The sequence below is a fragment of the Equus przewalskii genome, chromosome X (genome assembly GCF_037783145.1).
Source record: "Equus przewalskii isolate Varuska chromosome X, EquPr2, whole genome shotgun sequence".
NCBI classification, from domain to species: Eukaryota; Metazoa; Chordata; class Mammalia; order Perissodactyla; family Equidae; genus Equus; species Equus przewalskii.
This window is the reverse complement of record NC_091863.1, coordinates 30,357,032-30,374,439: the sequence shown is the minus strand read 5'-3', so window position 1 is coordinate 30,374,439 and position 17,408 is coordinate 30,357,032. Positions and strand designations below refer to the sequence as shown.

The following is a 17,408-nucleotide window of genomic DNA, read 5'->3' as shown; positions in this document are numbered from 1 at the left end:
AAACAAAACCATTCCTCATGTTTGTCAGCACTGAGTATTAGCATTTTTTCAAATTTGTGAATTCAATAAATTAAAAATGGTATCTTGTTGCTTTAGTTTACAAGCTCTTGATCACCAGTCGGGTTGAATATATAATGTCTGAGCTAGCTGTATTTCTTTCTTTGTTTATGAACCTACAGCGTTGGGTTAAATTTTTGTGCTCTCTGTTCTTTATTGGTATGTGAACTCTCTGTTTTTAATTTCAAAAGCATGCATGAAGAACATTACCTCTCAAAAATAACACTTCTACCCAAAAGGACCACTCTCTAAGTAGGATCTTTATATGTGTGGCCCTTACTTGATCTCTTCCTCCTTTTATTTGTGGCCCTCAAAGGAAAAAATTTCTCCACTACTGAATTGAACATAAATTTCCTAGAAGCAATTAAAAAATAGAAAGGCCTTCAGAAAAACTACTTCCTTTCCTAGAACAATTAACTAGAAGGCCTGTGGAGGAAAGCTTGGTCTCTGAGGAAAGGGGTTTGTCTAATAGATATGACTGTAAGCTTTTCCTGTTGCTGTGGTAAACAGGCACAGGGGAATTTATGGCTGAAAACAAATATGCTGTATTTGGATAAAGAAAGAGACATTAAAATTCACAACTATCTAAAGAATGCATGTAAACTCATGAATCAAAGGAAGGAAGGCCCTAAAAAGAAAATGCAGAGTAAGAGAAGGGGGCAGCAACAAGGATTAGAGTGTCCTACAGGTTCCCAGCTGCCCTCCGCTTCATTCCAACCAGCTTGAAGAAGAGGACACTCAGACACTCTTTGTTGATAAAATAAATTCGCACTACAAATAAGGGGATCTATCAAATGCTGCAGCCCCTCCCTCTAGCAAATGCAATTCACAAATGGAGGAAGGAAATGAAAGCTAAAGGACATCTAGAAATCAGAGAACCCTAGCAAGCAGACAGATTATTTATGGAGTCCATCACTTACAGAGTTAAATGGTTTCCATATTGCTGTGGCCAAGTTCCTGGTACCGCATTCTCTTGTACTACAGCTATTTCCATCTCTGACCATATCCTTCATCTTGCAAATGGCCAAGCAAGTTTAATTTGAAACCATGAGCCAGACCACACTTTTAAAATAGAAACAAAGAATCTGAAGAAATAGCAAAGAAACATATTTTGTCCTTGAGATTTAAGATGGTAAGCTTACCACCAAAATATGTTCAATATGTGACATAATTGATTGGATACGTGCCAGGACATTTTTGTGGGAGACCCCAATTATGAACATGACATTGTAGACTACGTACATCAATGCCACCCACAATGCCTTTGTCCCCTGCTTTTCTCTAGTAGAAGGGCTGGAAAAGTTCTCAGTCTCCTTTGCAACTGAGGGTGGCCATGTGACCCAGTTCTACACAATGTGATGTAAGGGGAAAGTCTTCTTTTCAAGAGTACATACTTCTGGCAAATCCTTCTGCCATTTGCCCTCTTTCTTCCTGCATGGAATACAGATACGAGGTGTGGAGAATAGCCACTGTACAATCATGAGAATGAGAACCACATGCTAAGCTTGGTGGATTGGACAAACAGAAAGATATGCTCCCTTGAAGACATCTGCTCTGAACTGCTTGCCTCTAAACTTATTTTATAAGATAGCTACACCCTTATCTAAGCCTCTATTAACTGCATTTCCTGCTAGCTGCAGCCAAATTGATTCCTACTAATATACCAGGAGTAGACAAATGAATAGTAATTGAGGTCTCCACTGTGATATAAAGAGGCAGATACACATCAAAAATGCAATAAAAATGTCATGTAAAAGCTGTAAAAGAAGTAAAGGATTCATTAAGGGAAGAGTGGTCAGGTCAATCGTACCCAGAAAAGACATGAAGGCTTCAAAGACCAGGTAACACTTGAGAGTCCTGAAAAATGAAGACTTGTTTGCCAGGAGCAGAAGGGAAAGAATATCTCACCTTGCCTTTTGTCCAACACGGCTACCTCTATTCCCATGCTAAAACAAGTAAATAAACCTACAACACTGCAATACAATAGATTTCCCATTCTTCCAAAAAAATTTACAAGGGTCTATCACAGCCAAGCATTGTGCCAGGACTCAGTGATTACCAAAATGACATAAAACCAGCCCTCATGTTGCTTACAGTCTAACTGACATTTTCAAAGCTATCTCAGTAAAACAAGGATTCACAACTCAGTGACTGCATAACTGTATCTTAGATATACTGCTGTGTTTGGCCTATAAGAAGTTTGATCTTCCAAGTTTTCCAAACTAATACTACTCTTCTTCCTTATCACCTAGGAATTGCCTCTCTCCTAGAGTAAAGGGAAGGACATCATATTGTCATTTGTGATCACTAAAAATCTCTGAATTATGAACCTGGCAAAGATCCCAAGAGATCAGGTCAGTCTATTCTGTAACTCACAGCTCCAAATCTTCTGGAGACAATTAGGATTCAATACGTAAGAAAACTACCTTACCATCTATTCACCTCCTTGCAAACTGCTTCTGAAATGTCTGCAATGTCTTGCTTTCACTACCAAGTAGAGTCAGTCTTAGGGAAGTTTCCTCCCACATACCAATTTAGTTACTAATTCGAGGAAAAAATTCTCTTTGGAAAAGCATTTCACCAAACCTCATATAAGCGTTATAGAATTCTAACACCTTGTGCAGTTTACTCTAAAACAGACTTTCTCCCTGCCCTTCTTATCACACAGACACTGTGAAACATAATAGTCCCTTGAAAACATAGCTCTTTACCTCCCATTCAACTGAAGCATTCGCCTACCTTAGAAGAGAACAAGTAAGATGAAAGGTAGTAATTAATGCGGTCTGGAACAGAAGCAACAGAAATGTGCTCAGAAGAATCAAACATAAATTTGTTAAATTATAAATGAATCTTTCAGAATCATCTGGAAAAAAATTGAATCCTGCTGGGCAACATGCATGAATATCCATAAAAACATTCTTTGGCCTTACTTACCTTGTTATTCTAGTCTACGACTGTTTTCACATTTTCAGTGCTCACTCATGCAATTAAGGCCTCTAGCAGTTTTGGGGCACTGGATTTCAACCCAGGTTACCTAAGGAAGAAGGAGGCTGCATACAGGGAGATCCATAGCTATGGGTCACTAGAGCCAGCAGGAAGATAGCTACCACAGCCCCTTAGAAGTCCGAAGCCTTCTCCAGGTTCATCAATCTGCCTACAGCACTGAGTAAATGGAGACCTAGGGCAGAGAATTGAAGGGAGTTTCTGAGTTATGATGCTGAATACCTGGATTAATCTCAGGAAATAGTTCCATACTACATCTCTTTCATAATAATCACACTGACAAGTCAATGCCAAATCTTTAATTTTGGTGACAGACCAATGTCTGCTTTGATCTCACATTCCCATTCAATAGTGAGTAGCACCTACAGTACAGCCTGTGATTTACTAGAATGACATCAAGACCCCACATAATCTCTTACATGTGAATTAACAAAAAGGTAATGAGCCAAAAGTGTTATGAGTTGTAGTTTGATGAATCTTACACTTTATGTGTGTAGGCATACTCTCCAGAATACTTTAACCCCAATATTAAATTTAATATTTTGCTAGTCTATGACCTAAATTCCTTGATGATTTCTATAAGCCTCCTAATTATTATACACATTCTTAAGGCATTCAAGTTAATAATCTCATTTACTTTGGCTGTTATATGAAGTATAAAGTTACAAAATGAACTTTATTAAATTACCTAGCTCACTATTCCCTACAGTCCTTCAACAAATGAGTTAGAAGAAATAACCATTACAGGGATTCCCCCGACAAAGAATTCATTTACATAGCACTATATAACAAAGTATACCATGGACAAATTAATCTTTTATTTAAAATAGCTTGAAATATATTAGCTGTGTATCTACATGAGTACAAGAAGAAAAACATACAAATATTGTTCTTTAATCACCTTATTTCTGAGATAATGAAAATGCTCTCTCTTAACTAATTTATTAATGGTGAGTAATTCATTATGGTGAATCCATAATTAACAGATTCAAATAACATTTACTGAATACCTATGACAGGCATTGTACTAAGCAAAGTAGAATCTAGCATTTGGTTCAAAGCAGTTGTAAATAGGTTTCTAAAAATCTCCAGGCTTTGTGAAAAGTTATTCTATTTTTCAACACAACTTATTGAGGTGAAATCACATAGGTTGCTCATAGTCCTCAAAGGATTCTGCTTATCTCTAAAATTTCTCCCTCCCCTACTTCCTTTTGTACGGAAAACATGAGGCTAGGACATGGCAGAATTCTTCCTTATCAACATTCACTAAAGGAACACATGGTCTTGGTTTCTAAGACGTAATTCAGTAAAATAAATTGGATTTTCTTTTTGCCCTCATGGAAATATTTCTCAAAACCTTCCATTCCTGGGTATGATAAACTCAGAACCTATAGGACTCTCTCTCTTTCTCTTTCTCTCTCTCTCTCTCTCTCATGTGCACGTGCACACAAACAGAAAACTACAAAACCCGATATAATAGAAAAATGAACTTAAGATACTGGACAGTGAACAAGAGCATATAGACTCTCACAGGGAACTCATAATTGCTAGGAGGAATAGAGACAGGGAGCTATACAAATAAGTTTTCATCACCATGGTCTTTTAGCCCGGGACTAAGTCCAGCACTTGTGGTGAACAGCAGCTAATGGAGGGGGCATATACGGAAAAAAACACTATTATTCTGGCCTGGGGAACCAGAAAAGTTGAGCTGGGAAAATGCTGAGGGAAGTTGGGGAATCCCAGAAGGAAGAAAGCCAGAGAGGGAATTCCCAAACTTTGTCTACCCACATCTTTAACTGAACCCTGAACCATGCTGGTGTGGAACAAATGCAAAGCAAAAGAACAAATTCTGAGCTGAGACTATAGCTGCCGCCCAGAAGGTGCTGGTGAGTGAAAAGAAGTAGACACTGGCAGAGAGTGTGCACTCAACTTGGAGGAGGGGAGATGGTGTGCCTTTTACTCTGGGATTAGATGCAGTCCAAGTGCTCACAGCAGAAGTGAGCATGTGTGCAAAATCCAGTCATGCAGGCCTGGAACAAAGAGATAAAAAGAATCCAGGAAACCATGAGCACTGAAGAGAAAAAGCCAAAGAGTAGATCCCTAAACCCTGACTACCCACATCTGACTAAACTTTGAACAATGCTTGTACAGAGTAGATTCTCAGCAGCCTATCCAAAAACAAGAGATCTGAAGAAAGACAAGAGACACCACATAAGAAAGAGCTAGCTGTTCAAGCTCAGCCAAGAAAACTAGCTACTAAAACAAATATAATAATACTTATTGGATAAGAATAATATAGTCCAGAATCTCCTCAATTTAACATTCATAATATCCAAGATATAATCCAAAAGTACCCAGCACACAAAGAATTGAGAAAATATAGCACGTTACCAGGAGAAAAGAAAGTCATTCTAGTCCATCTCCAAGATGAAACAGACGCTGGAACTAACAAAGATGTTAAAGTAGCTATCCTCAATAAAATACAAGGAGGCATGTTTTCAATTCATAAAAACCTGATTTCCAGTTTCTGGTCTGGCATATAAGGACCTTGGAAGTCATCACTCCCATTCGTACAACAAGAAAAAAGGTGAACGAACTGAAAACCAACAACTCTTCCTAGATCCATCAGAGAATTGAGCTCACAGGGCAAACCACTGCCCTCAAAATTGTAGAGACAGACAGGTAGATATGGAAAATCAAACTTACCAAAGCAGAAGCTCAGGAACACACAGAAAACTCTAGAACCAGTACCAGGGTAGGAAAATCTAAACTGTAGTTGATTGCTGGAGGCTCAGTAGACAAGTGTAAGAGTTAACAATTCCAAGGGGACCCAATCTTAGGGGACCCAATCTTAGGGGAACCCTCACACTTTTCTGAGTTTTACCTCCAGGAGCCCCACCAGGTTCTCACAGCGAAAATCAGAGAAAAACTCCCTCAGGCTTCCAGCAGGGAGAGAGGAAAAGTAGCCATTTTGTAATATGCACAGAACATTCTCTTCTTAACAAGGCTTGCCCTCCAGAGAAACTATTTACCAGAGCCTAACCAACCTTGGGGAAATAAAATACCCAAATTGGCTCAAAATGCCCAGATACCCAGTTGGCTCTAACCCCCGCCAGACTTCCATATGGGGAAAAGGAAATACCCAGTTCCAGCCTCTATCTAGCCTTTCTGTCTCATCTAAAGGGGAAACACAAAATAAATTAGAAGCACTTGTGAAGGTGACAGTCCAGGGCACAGGCTCACTAAAAGACTGAAACCCAATCATAGGATTATAGAACACTTCCTCTCTCCCCAAAACTTACCACCACATCAATAAGACTCCTGGATAATAACAGGGAATACAACTGAAAGAACTGCACATCTGAAACTTTAAGAACAACTCCTTAGGGGAATTCAAAGACAACAGGGAAGTCAAAAACAAAGATACTGGAGGAAATTTTATCCTCTGACACCTACAGCTAACACTAAACACAGTCTAACCTCTAGCCAGATAAACACCAAACCTCACACTAAAGGCCTATTTACGTCAGTTCCTTTTACCCAGTACATCATGTCCAGCTTTCAACAAAAAGTTACAAAGCACAATAAAACAACAAAAGAAAAACAGTTTGATCAGATAGAGAAAGCATGAGAATCAGACTCAATTATGGCAGAGATGTTGGAATGATCAATTCATGAAAACCTCGGCAGAGAAGGTGGAAGTTTCAGTATAGAAACAAATAAGAGGAAATTTTAGAATGAAAAAATACAACTTCTGAAAAAAAATCACTAGATTGACTTAACAGAGAAACAGACATGACAGAGGAATGAGTAGGAAAACTTAAAGACACATCAATAGAAATTACAGAAGGTGAAGAATAGACAAATGAAAACAAAATGGACAGAAGCTCAGGGACCTGTCAGATGATACTAAACAGTCATAAATAAGTGTAATCAGAATACCACACAAATAGGAGAAAGAAAAACTATTTGGAGAAACAGTGGATGAAAATTTCACAAAATTGATGAAAGACAGAAATTCACAGACATAAGATAATAAATGAATACAAAGCAGGAGAATCAGAGAAGCCCAAAGTACATTATAAGCCAAACATAAAGAGCAAACCTCAAAAGCAGCAACAGAAAGATGACATACCACAGTCAAGAGAATAATGATCTGATTAGTGCTTAACTTTTCATCAGAAACCATGAAGGACAAAAAGACTGGAACAACATCTGTAAAGCCTCGGGGAAAAAAAGAAATGTTAACCCAGAATTCTATATCCAGCAAAAGTATCACTGAAGAGTGAAAACAAAATAAAGATACTTTCAGATAAAAGAAAACTAAAAAGTATTTGTCACTGGAAGACCTGCACTATAAGAAGTGCATTTGTTGGTATCAGACTTACACCTTAAGAAATGCTAGAATTTATTTAGATAGAAGGGAAATGATACCAGATGGAATTGGGATACTCAAAAATGAATAAAGCGCATCAGAAATGGTAAATGGCTGAGTAAATGCTAAAGACTATGTTTTGCTTTTTTCCTTTAAATTTCTTTATAAATCAAATAATTGTTCAAAACTAAAATGATAACAGTGTCTTGTGGGGTGTGGGTGTGTGTGCGTGCGTGTGTGTGTGTGTGTACATGTAACAACTATAACAAAAAGGAGAAGGGTACGGGTCTATAAGTTTGTAAGATTTCCATGTTTTACTTGGAGTAGTACATTATTAACAAATGTACTAAGTAGTACATTATTAACTAATTAAGTGGACTGTTAAGAGTTATGTTTGTATATTGTAATCCCTAGGGCAGCCACTATAAAAATAGTACAAAAAAAGAAAAGCTAAAATATCAATAGAAAAAATAAAACAGAATTCTCAAAACATATTCAAATACTCTAAAACAAGGCAGGAAGGAGGAAGAGAGGAAGGAGAAAGAGGAGATGTGTAGAAAGTAAAAAATCAAATATTAGCCCTCAGCCCAATCATGTCAATAGTTAAAGATTAAAGTTTATTAGTCTAAACACTCCAGTTAAGCATTAGAGATTGTGAGAAGTAAAAAGGAACCCCCACAGAAGTCTGTGCTGTTTATAAGACACTCATTTTAAATATAAAGAAACAGGTTAAAAGCGAACAGATGAAAAATATATATACGTTGCAAAGAGTAAGCAAAAGGCTGGAATGGCCATTAATATCACAAGACAAATTTCAAAACCAAATGTATTACCAGAGATAAAGGAGGACTCTTCATAATGGAAAAAAAAGGGTCAATTCAACAGGAAGGCATCATCCCAAATGTGTACGCATCCCATAACAGAATTTCAAAATGTAAGATACAAGAATTGACAGAATTGAAGGGTGAAATAAACAATTTCCCAATCATAGTTGAGGACTTTAACACTCTAGTCTCAGCAATGGATTAAACTAGAAAAAAAAATTAGCTAAGACATAGAAGATCTGAACAACATTATCAGCCACTTTGACCTAGTTGATATTTAGAGAACAATACAACCAATAACAGCAGAATACACATTCTTTTCAGGCTTACATGGTACACTTACCAGCAGAGACCATATTCTAGGTCATAAAACAAGTCAATAATTTTTTTAAAAACCTGAAATACAGAGTATGTTCTCTGACCACAATAGAATTAAATTAGGATACAGTTTTAGGGCACATAGGCTCACCCTCAAGTTTATGATTCACCAGAAGGACTCAACAGTAGGTTATACTCATGGCTAAGATTTATCACAGCAAAGGGTACAGAGTAAAAGCAGCAGGGAAAAGATATGCATTGGGTAGAACAGAGAGAGGTCAAACACAGGCTTCTTATACATGCTTTCTCTCTAGTAACAAAATACAGGGACATGGGCAAAACATCTCTGCCCAGGGAAGAGCAGAAAGAGAATCTGAGTCTCAGTGTTCATGGCTTGTATGGAGGGCTGGTCAAGCAAGCACATCCTGCTACGTGACCAACCATGGTAACTGAAACTCAGGACCCCAATAATGAAACCAGACACACATCATCAATCTGGATATTTGTACAAAGTGATTCTGACAAACAGGTACAGCACGGTCTATTGCTCCTGGTGTACAAAACAAAATCAACCATTAACACAAAAACATTCAGAGGGCTACATTCCCAGGGGTTGACCAACAGTCAAGCATGGTTCCAGGTTCCCTTAGAGACATGAAGGAGTTAGCAACCAGACCCATTAAGATTTTCCTCACAAACACCAATATGAAAACCAGGAAAACTCTGCACATATGGAAGGTAAACAATAAAACTCTAATCATTGGATCAAAAAATAAATTACAAGAGAAATTGGACAATATTTTGAACTAAATGGTAATAAAAATACAACATCCAAATCTGTGAAATGCAGTTAAAGTAGTGCTTAGAGGGAAATTTATAGCCTTAAAATGTTGATACTACAAAAAAGCATAATGCAAAATCAACAAATACTATAGAAAATTTTTCAAAAATATCTAAGTAGAAATTACCCTCCACACTATCTTCTACTTTTTCCAGATCTAATGTCAGAATAGGAACGTTTTGTAGATGCTTACATAGTGAAACATATGGTTTCTTTGGAAACCAAAATACCATAGACTGGAGAGACCACAGGATCTATGAGCAGGAGGCAACCAGTCCCTGAGTAGGAATGCACCATTTAAAATACACCACTCTAAGTAGGTCCAAACACTGTGATTACACTTGGTTTCCTACCACACTTAGTGGGGTGTGTTAGGGAGGCAGCTTCAGAATTTGTGTGGTCCTTCCAGTTGTAAAAATAAGACTTTTTAATGAGCCAGTCTTGGAATTTTCCTTGGCCTGGCAATAAAAGCAAAGGGTAATTCTAATAGAAAGCCCTGGCTTCTGTCCACCTGTAAACTGGGGATCCCATTCTGCCCAGAGACAAGTCCAAGGCTCAAAGAGTATCCCATGGTACATACAGCAGCTGAACGTGCAGCCAGAGAGAGCCCCACTGTATCAGACAGTCAAACACTCCCAAAGCAGCAAGTGTGGCTAACAGGGCCACAGGTATTATTACTGAAGCTGTTAGACTGGCTTGCCACACTTCCATAGATTCGGCTGGTAAGGAGACAATGAGCTCAAGTGGACTCAGACAATTTATTACTCATATAGACAACAAAAGCAAAATCATCATGGTGTCAGCTTCCCAAGTCCCTAGTCCCACATGATGACATCAAACAGGAGGGTCCAGCTGACAGATGGTCCAAGCAATGTGTCATGCTGCTTTTGAGGAGCCACCTCCAAACTAAACCCAAGCAGTTATACAGCCTTATATAGAAAACTGAATTTGCACCCCACAGGGTACAAGGTGGAAAGTCTTGCAGTCAACTGAAACTAGGAGACGGGTGAGAAATGGCCTTATGGCCGTTTCCCACAAGATATGTTATGAGAAACTGCCTCATGGAGGCTCCTCAGCAGACTGCTTATCAACCCTTGCTCTGGGAGGAAGCGCAGGGCATTTCACCAAGACGTGAGTCAGACTATAGTCAAGCATTGCCCCCAGGGCCTGAATGAAGACGTGCAAGGTTGCCAGGGTGCTGCACAGAGTAGCTTTTCTAGAATGTGCTGAACTTACCTGCTACTCTGTGAACCAGAAGTACTAGACTGATATTCACTGCCAAGATTTCTGAAGCACTAAGAGGTGACACTGAGTATTTCAGCTGGGCCCTGAATTAGTTAAAAGAAAGTGATGGTAGAGGAGGGTGAGTGTGAAGTTTTTAACAGAATATCCTTTGTCATCTACCCATACAGGCTAATGGAATTAACCACTCCAAATGCAGGCACCCTTGAAGCAGGGGCCTCTTGGTGGGAGGTATGTGTATTGCACAATGAAGGAAGCGCTGTACCAGCTATATGACTTCCCTAACCACTCATTCTTTGTCCTACAGAAGGATACTCTCCGGGTCTGGTAACACTTCCTGGAATACAAGAAAAATAACTCACAAAACAATTTATGGTCTATTATCCAGCTACGAAAGAAACACACAATGAGCGGAAAATCCACACAAACCTTTGAGAGAGTTCTGTGAATGTGAAATCACAATGAAGATTCAAGATAATATAACTGTCTTCACTAATTAAGGGCTACAGATAGACACTGGGATAAGCTAAACCTATAATGCAGTACAAACTGTCAAAGTAACTTACTAAGTCATATGACTATTGTAGTCAATTAAATATTAGATGAAAAGATTTTAATCCCAAGACTTGTATTTTAGATAAAATTTGGAATGAGACTTGTTATAAATACTAATCAGAGTACACTCTCTCACATATGCTTGAGAAAAGGAGGTAATGAGAAAGGGGCATCACTCTCCTGCCATCTCTACTTGCATCAACAAAGAGGAGTAGGTCAGCTGGCACAAAAAAGCAGTGAAAGACAAAAATTTCTCTGGAAGGGGTGGCTGAGACTACTGTTAGCCCCTTAATTTAGGGGCCTTAACTGTAGGACCAGGACTGCAATTTCTCCAAAGGAGTGGCTAAGAAAACTCCATGTCATCACATTCATGCTTAATATACTCAGGCTGCTTCTTACCCAGAGGTCTTCATCCTGAATAGAACTTCCTTCTCCTCTAACAATATGGGACATAAAGGAGAAGCAGCAGATATATACGTGGGGTAGTGGGCAGGTGGAGAAGTTCTAAGACATTTTAGTTTAAGCTAGACAGTCATTTATATGACCCTGGATCTTCACGGAACATTTCTGAATGGATATAGCTGTGGGAATTGTCAGTGTGCAGAAGGAAGCTGCAGTCATGGAAATTAATGACATCATCCAAGGGAAGGGCAGAAATGAAGGAAAGAGTTTTAGGGAGTAAGAGGTCCACTATGATGAAGTAGGTAAACAAGCCTTCTTCTGGAAGAGAAAGTTCATCATGTGTTATCAATTACGCTTTGAGGGATCCAAAGGGAAAAGCGTCTATTAAAGCCCATCTTTTCTTTACCAGAAGACTAGATCTATGACTCAAATACTTATATTCACCATCATCTGTTTTAATAGAAGAGTACAGTAGATAATCTCATTAATTCAACAATATTTGAATGGATATTGCCATCAATTCAACAAATATTTTTTGAGGACCTACTGCATGCCTACCACTGTGTTAAGCACAGTGAGGTTACCTTTTCTAATTTACATAGTATCCTCTCATTCATTCATTTATTCAAGACTAAGTGCTTAATGCTTGCTAGACCATAATGTTTGATGCTTGAAATGCATGCCATGCACAGTAAGGATTTCACAGACATTTTCCCTTCCTCAACACAGAGTTTTACTGTGTGTTTACTATGTGAAACTGAGAATGGGAAGAGGCAGCCCAAAGGCATGCTTCCTGCAATGAGGCCTCCTGAAAAAAGGTCCAAGATTTAGTATCAGAGAGACAGGGACTGGAATTCCAGCTCTACCACATACCCCAAAGTGACCTTGGGCACTTACCTTCTCTGAACTGCAGTGTCCTCACAAAAAGTGGCAATAAATGTCATATACCATACAGAGTAATAAAAATAATGAAAGTAAAAAGATCTGGTACAACATTGAGGGGTTATTGTCATTGCTGCTGCTGCTGCTGCTGCTGTTGTTATTAAGGAAGATAACCCATGTGGCCAGGAGTTGCTTGAGAGATAAGAAGAAAAAATAATTTAGGCAATCTTCTGAATAACAAACTCACTATATTGTGAAGGAGAGGGCTGCAAGAGTGGGTTTGGGTTCCAGAGAAAAAAACAACATCACATTCTACACAGGATTTGCCCCAGTCCCCTTCCTGATCTTCTGAGGGCCCTGGTATCCTCTTCATCTTATCAGCCCTACTGAAGGAGACTAAAGTCTAGTGGTAAGGAGTGCAGGGGTATTCATCATCTTGATTCCTAGTGTTCAGAACCAGGCAGAGACAAAGTAAACACAGACGTTATAGATGCTCTGCCCCCTGGCTAATGAGGCTGAGATTCTGGCAGAGAACTAGCCCCAGTTAAATAGTTAAGAACTGAAATGCAAGTGAGCAACTGGAAAAAGTAGAAGCCAACTCAGAAAAGTTAGGCATATACAACCTTTGAAAAAGTAAATAGTTCGGTCTATAGGGGTGGATAGGGCTTTCTAGAAGCACTGTGAAGGGGGGTGCCTGCAGGCTGGAGGCTTTCAGTGTCTGTGGATGAGCAGACTTGAGTTAAGAACTGGTAATAAATGAATGGGGAAACCAGTAAAAAGAATACAATTATAGCATTAGGAAAGGAGTAATGAACCCTGAACTAGGACAACCAGAAGGAATGGACTATTCAAACTTCGCAAAGGTCAATTATAAACTGGGTGAATACTCAGTTTAGAGCATGAAATATAAAGAAAATGCTACTAATAAATATTAATGTCTAGCATTTGCATTTTAAATTAAAGAAACTTTAAAATTCAAAGAACACACTGAATTTTGCAGTATAGTTCATAAAGCAACATTAGTATTTTCAGACTGATTATGAGCCGAAACAAGTTTTTTTACTTCTATATGTAATATTTTCTTGATAAATGAGTGAGAGAGTGAAGCATGATAAAATTACATAGGAAAGTAAATATATCCTCGCCAAATCATTAATCTGGTCCCATGAGTAATACTAACACAGAGAAAGAAACTAGAAATATAGTCCATTAACTTTTTTTTTGCAGTGACAGCAAATTTTAAAACTAGGCATATGTTTCTAACTTTGCCAGCTTTCTCCCTCAAGCAAACATGTCAGAGAGGATTACTGTGGAAAGTTAGTCATATGGATTTTTTTTTTCAAAAATTGGAATGCATAACATTAGAAACCAAACCACAAAGAGCAGGCACACTGGAGACAGATCGGAGCAGATACACAGAACATACAGTGCTTTGAATAATAAGGCTTTTGTCCCTCAAAAAGGAGGAGTTTGGTTACCTAGGACTCCAGAAAATAACACAAATTTTCTAAGACATAGTTTTGAAAGAAGGGGAAAAACAGAACACAAGGAACTCACTCCAAGTCAGGAATGTAAAATATAACACATTTTCCTAAAGAAATCCTAGGTTCTAAATTCTGAGGCACTGAAAAATGTACCTAAGAAGTTCAAATTGTTATTTAAATTCTGGCCCATTTAACTGCCAAGGCTTTCAAGAAGATAATGAGTGCTATCAAAAATTCATCATCAGTATTTGAATGAGCTTGAAAATAAGTATACCAGTTATTACCACCCACTAATGCGGAAAGCAAAGCAACATGGAGCAGTTTTAAGAGCTCTGATTATCCCTGCCTTGTGGCACTTTCTCACTTCATTATGCGCAACATTCTTGCGAAGTATTTATGTTTCTACCTTACAAAGGGTAAAGCTAGTATACACACCCCTTACACAACAGAAGTTCAATAAATACTGATTAAAGTTTGACATATATTGTATAAAGCCATTTCCTTAGGAGACTCTAAAAGTCAACTGCACTGACAATCTTATTTCTATGGTCCTCAAGGTTTTCAGGATAACCAAATCACTTCACCATTGTAGGAAAGGTTCTATTATAAGAAGAGGTTACCTTCTAAGCCCTTTGAATAGGAAAAAAAATCAAAACAAATCACTGGAGTTATTATTTCCTGTCAAAAGCTCTAAAAGAAAGCTTTATGTCTTGTCTGTTACTCCCACACACGTCCAGGTGAGTGCACACACATGCACACGAGCACATCAATTTGTCCTTTTTAATTTTGCCTTAACTAAAAATTACCTGTAGAGAATAAAGTTGACAAAACCTTACCTACAACTAAAAATGCAATGTGAGAAATTTTACAGGACTATATTGCTAATATTTTATTCAAATACTATCTTCAATTTACTATACTGATGACAATATCCATTTTAAATAGGAAATAATTTGTTTCCTTCTAGCTCTCAATTCTGGAAAATGATACTGGACAGACAAAGGACAGTTTGCCACATTTTTCCTCTTCCAGGAGAAAAATCTATACAGTAAATTACCTAAAGTATTCAAGCAGTTGAAAATGGAATGAACTAAAGCCTTATTACTCCAAGTACTGTCTATGGAAGAGCAACATCAGCATCACATAGGAGCTTGTTAGAAAGGCAGAATCTCAGGACCAACCCCAGACCTCCTAAATCAGAATCCGCACTTTAACAAGTTCTCCAGGGGATGCGCATGCACACCAATGTTTGACAAGTGTCAAAACTAATGGCTTTATCCCACAAATGTAATGATGAGCAAAAGTAGTATGTATACATAGATGATCCTATTTATATAAAGTTCAAAACATGCAAAAATAACTAATAGAGACAAGCAGGTGGTAAAATCTCAAGAAAAGCAGGACCTCTGGTTTCCAGTGTGGCATGCAAGGAGCTTAGAAGCTGTAACTCTATCTTAACAACAAGTAAAAAGCTGACCAAATTGACAAAACAACTCTTCTTAAATCCATTAGAGAAGTGAGGTCACAGGGCAAACCACTGCCCCCAAAACTGGAGACAGGCAGGCAGATACAGAGAATGACAGCTTAACCAAGAGCAGAAACCACAGAGGCAACCAGTGCCAAGGTAGCAAAACCTGAAGTGTAATTGATGAGTTGCTGGTGGCGCAATACAGAAAAGTCTGCGAGTTAAACTCTTCAAGTGGCCCCAGCCATGGAGGAGGAGCACACTTTTGTGAGATTTATCTTCAGGAGCTGGACCTGGTTCTCACATTAAATACCGGAGAAAACCCCCCCACCATGCTTCTGGTGAGGGAAGGGGCAAAGGAACCATTTTGAAATACACCAAAGCATTCTGTTCTTAATAAGGACTGCCCTCAGGAGAACTGATTTTACCAGAGCCTAACAAGTTAGGGTTTTATAATAGCCTAACCTGCCTGGGAAAAGTGAAATACACAACTCCAGCCCCCTCTAGCCATCCTGTACCACGTAAAGGGGGAAAAAAATCTGAGAAAAACTAGTGAAGTTCACAGTTTAGGGGCACAGGTTCACCAAACACTGAGACCAAGTCACAGGGCTATAGGATGGTTCCTTTACCCCTACACCTTATCACAACATTACTAAAGGTCTATCTATTGCAACTCCTTTCACCCAGTACATCATGTTCACTATTCAACAAAAATTGCAAGGCCTACAAAAAGGCTAAAAACACAGTTTGAAGAGAATGAACAAACATCAGGACCAGAGTCAGATATGGCAAGAATGTTGGAATTATCAGACTAGGGATTTAAAAATGCTATGATTAATATGATATGGGGCTTTAATGGGAAAAATAAACAACATGCAAGAACAGATGGATAATGTAAGCAGAAAGATAAAAATTATAAGAAAGAATCAAAAAGAAATGCTACCAATCAAAACTGCTGTAACAGAAAGAAAGAACGCCTTTGATGGGGTCATCAGTAGACTGAACATGGCTGAGGAAAGAATCTCTAAGCTTGAAAACATGATGATAAATTCCGAAATTGAAAAAGAGAAAAAAAAAGACTAAATTAAAAAAAGAACAGAATATCCAAGAACTGTGGAACAACTACAAAAGATATAATATATGTAATGAGAATACTAGAAAGAGGAAATAGAGAAAGGCACAGAAGCAATATTTGAAGCAATAATGACTGAGAATGTCCCCAATAAATGTCAGATACCAAATGACAGATTCAGGAACCTCAGAGAACACCTAGCAGGATAAATGCTGGGGGGAGAAAAGAAAGCTACATCTAGGCATATCATAATCAAACTGCAGAAAATCAGAGATTAAAAAAAATAATCTTGAAAGAAGCCAGAGGGGAAAAAACCTTACCTATAGAGGAGCAAGGATAAGAACTACACCCAACTTCCCCTCAGAAACCATGCAGGTAAGAAGGGAGTGAAGTAAAACATTTATAGTGTGGAGAGAAAAAATCCACCAACCCAGAATTTTGTACTGAGAAATTATCTTTCAAAACAGAAGGAGAAATAAGGACTTTCTCAGACAAACAAAAATTGAGGAAATTTTTTGTCAGTAGATCTGCCTGGCAAGATACGTTAAAAGAAGTTCTTCAGAGAGAAGGAAAATAATATAGGTCAGAAACTCAGATGTGCATAAAGAAAGGAAGAGCACTGAAGAATGAATAACTAAAGGTAAAAAAACAAAAAAACCCTTATTTTTCTTATTCTTAACTGATCTAAAAGATAACAGTTTGTTCAAAATAATAGCAACAATGTATTCGATTATGAATGCTTACATACATATAATATGCTTATATATAAGTAAAATGAATGACAACAATGATACAAGGAATGGGAGGGAGGAATTTGGAATATTTTGTTATTACAAGGTACATGCTTACCCATGAAGTGGTACGGTATTACCTGAAAGTGGAACTGGA

General features: G+C 38.2%; 1 protein-coding gene across 6 annotated transcripts in view; it reads right to left on the bottom strand.

Annotated features, from left to right (window-relative positions):
* PRRG1 (proline rich and Gla domain 1) overlaps window positions 1-17,408 on the bottom strand; it is a 138,543-nt gene that overhangs the window by 93,600 nt on the left and 27,535 nt on the right. Inside the window, exon 1 of one of the 6 annotated variants that reach the window (XM_070606332.1) lies at window positions 5,767-5,788. The exons of the other annotated variants lie outside the window; for them this stretch is intronic. The gene's annotated coding sequence lies outside the window, so the exon portion shown is untranslated. Of the gene's footprint in view, window positions 1-5,766; window positions 5,789-17,408 lie in introns of those variants that run through there. 6 annotated transcript variants of the gene reach the window in all.